Source organism: Labeo rohita, chromosome 7 (genome assembly GCF_022985175.1).
Source record: "Labeo rohita strain BAU-BD-2019 chromosome 7, IGBB_LRoh.1.0, whole genome shotgun sequence".
NCBI classification, from domain to species: Eukaryota; Metazoa; Chordata; class Actinopteri; order Cypriniformes; family Cyprinidae; genus Labeo; species Labeo rohita.
The window spans coordinates 661,876-664,441 of NC_066875.1; the positions used below are offsets into that span (position 1 = coordinate 661,876).

Sequence of the window (2,566 nt, forward strand, 5' to 3'; positions counted from 1 at the left end):
ATAGATGTAATAATAATTACTATTAATGTGGTAAGCTAGACTCTCACATTGACAGTCAGTGTGAAAGCTGGTTCCTTTTGTATGCAAAGATATGAAGCCATAAAAGTGAACAGAAATTAACAGAATGGACCAGAAACATACATATAATTATATTAACCATACAATCAGTTTATATTTCTAACATAGACTCTAATTATCATATAATCATAATGAGTGTCAGCATAATACAAATCTTTAAATGCATCATTATGACTCTTTCATTTTTAACATGCTAAACAATACTTTCTATCGGACATGCAGGTGTTAAACCAGCAAAGATTTTGTTTCTCTCGAACCAGAAATAAAATAAGTGAGCGGGTACAATAAAATAATATAAAATAATAATAATAATAATAATAACAATAATAAAATCAGGAGACAACAGAGATTGACATTATTTTGGATTCTTAATTTTATATATATTTCGATATATTCATTGTACACTTAAAGCTCAGACTTAAAGTTGCAAACGTCTTGATGGATTTGTTTCAGCTTTTGTTTTCTCAAGATGTTAACTGATGGACTACTGTGATGTTTTTATCAGCTGTTTGGACTCTCATTCTGACGGCACCCATTCACTGCAGAGGATCCACTGGTGAAACAGTGATGGAATGACACATTTCTCCAAATCTGATGAAGAGAATCTGGGATGTACCACATTATTTTAATGCATTATCTTATTTACAAACACACTGGTTTATAGTGCAAACAGTTTTACCGTTTACCGTGTGTTGTTGTTGCTGTCATTATTAGCGGCAAATAACCCGGAAGTCTCACCCATAGGCTTACTTTTGCGTTAAAGAATAAGGTAGAGTTGTTTACTTGTAAAAACACACACACACACAGTTGTGAATTTCTGAAGTGTTGCCTTTGGGGAAGGCCTTATATATACAAAACATGTTGTAATGGGACCTAGCTGACGGCAGATGGCGTCGTTATGTTTCTTTGGTGTTTTATGGCATCTTTGATTGTTGGCCTTAAAGTATATTATATCTATAATAGGAGTATAAAACCATGAAGCAATTTGTGACGAAGTTTGAACACTTAAAACCACTATCAAACTACATAAAATAAAAACTTGCATACAGATAATACACCACCTTTAAAAAGCTGAACATAATAAAACATAACATTTCTATAAAACACTGAACTGAACAGATTTTTCCAAATACGAGAAAAAAAAAAAACACTTTCATGTGTATATGATTTATGAAAACACGTTATATCACACTTACACCATTTCGAACAGCAGCTCTTTGTGAAAACATAGATGGCCCTTAAAAGAGCCATTGGGGTAGTATGATTTTTCTAAACTGTAAACGTTTAACCTCCGAATCCGTACAAGGTGCGGCCCTGTCGTTTCAGCGCGTACACAACGTCCATGGCGGTGACGGTCTTTCTCTTGGCGTGCTCGGTGTAGGTGACGGCATCCCGGATGACGTTCTCCAGAAACACCTTCAACACACCGCGGGTCTCCTCGTAGATCAGACCGGAGATGCGCTTGACTCCGCCGCGGCGAGCGAGACGACGAATGGCGGGTTTGGTGATTTTCTGGATGTTATCGCGCAGAACTTTACGGTGACGCTTAGCGCCTCCTTTCCGAGTCCTTCACCGCCTTTGCCTCTTCCAGACATGTTAAAATTGCAATTAGTGCTCGCTGCAGAGCCGAATGGCCTCCAGCTCCGGCTCTCTGGATGAACTAATGGGTGGAGTTATGTTTAGCGATAGGGTAAGGGACAGGGTTAGGGTGTGGTTAGACGTCTATCTCCACCCATTACCTACAAGGAGGGAAAAGTAGAGCTCCAGCTTCTCCCATTGGCTCTGCAGCGACACAACCAGAGATTGATTTTAAGCATACCAAACAATTAAACGACAACAGACAGCAAGCGTAGAGGGAGATTTTTTATATTGTCCTAAAGGACCTAGCAGAAACCAACGCGGCCGGACTTTCACCTCACAACCATAAAATAGCTAGACCAAAAAATGCGATTTAACTCTAACCCTGATATATTTTACTATAATTAATATTTATATATTCGCTCAAAACTCAATATTTATAGAACAGATCCTGTTGGAATTCATACAACACAAAAGGTCAAATTTGCCTTTTCGTGTTTATAATCAACACTGTAACTAGAGCAGGTTAAAGAAAAAAAAAAAAAAAAGTAACCCCCCATACAACTTATGAAAGCAACATGGATTTTTCTTCTAACTTTTAATTGAAACGTATATTACTACCTTCATAGACAAGTTAATTTGGTGTACACTGCCAAACTTTCAACCAAATGCCATACTAGAAACAAGGTACAAAACTAAAACATCCCCTAAAACATTAACGAACAACCCCAAAATGCACAATGAGACTCCTGAAAACTAATTTAAGTGTTCTTTCAGTGAAAACATGGGTGGCTCTTAAAAGAGCCTTTGGGGGTGACTAACAGCCTCTGCTTATTCTACTTGGAGCTGGTGTACTTGGTGACGGCCTTGGTGCCCTCAGACACGGCGTGTTTGGCCAGCTCACCGGGCA

The 2,566-nt window shown here is 38.2% G+C and overlaps 1 pseudogene; it reads right to left on the reverse strand.

Moving 5' to 3' along the window:
• Nucleotides 1-1,214: 1,214 nt before the first annotated feature.
• Nucleotides 1,215-2,560, reverse strand: LOC127167727 (histone H4-like; annotated as a pseudogene).
• Nucleotides 2,561-2,566: the final 6 nt, after the last annotated feature.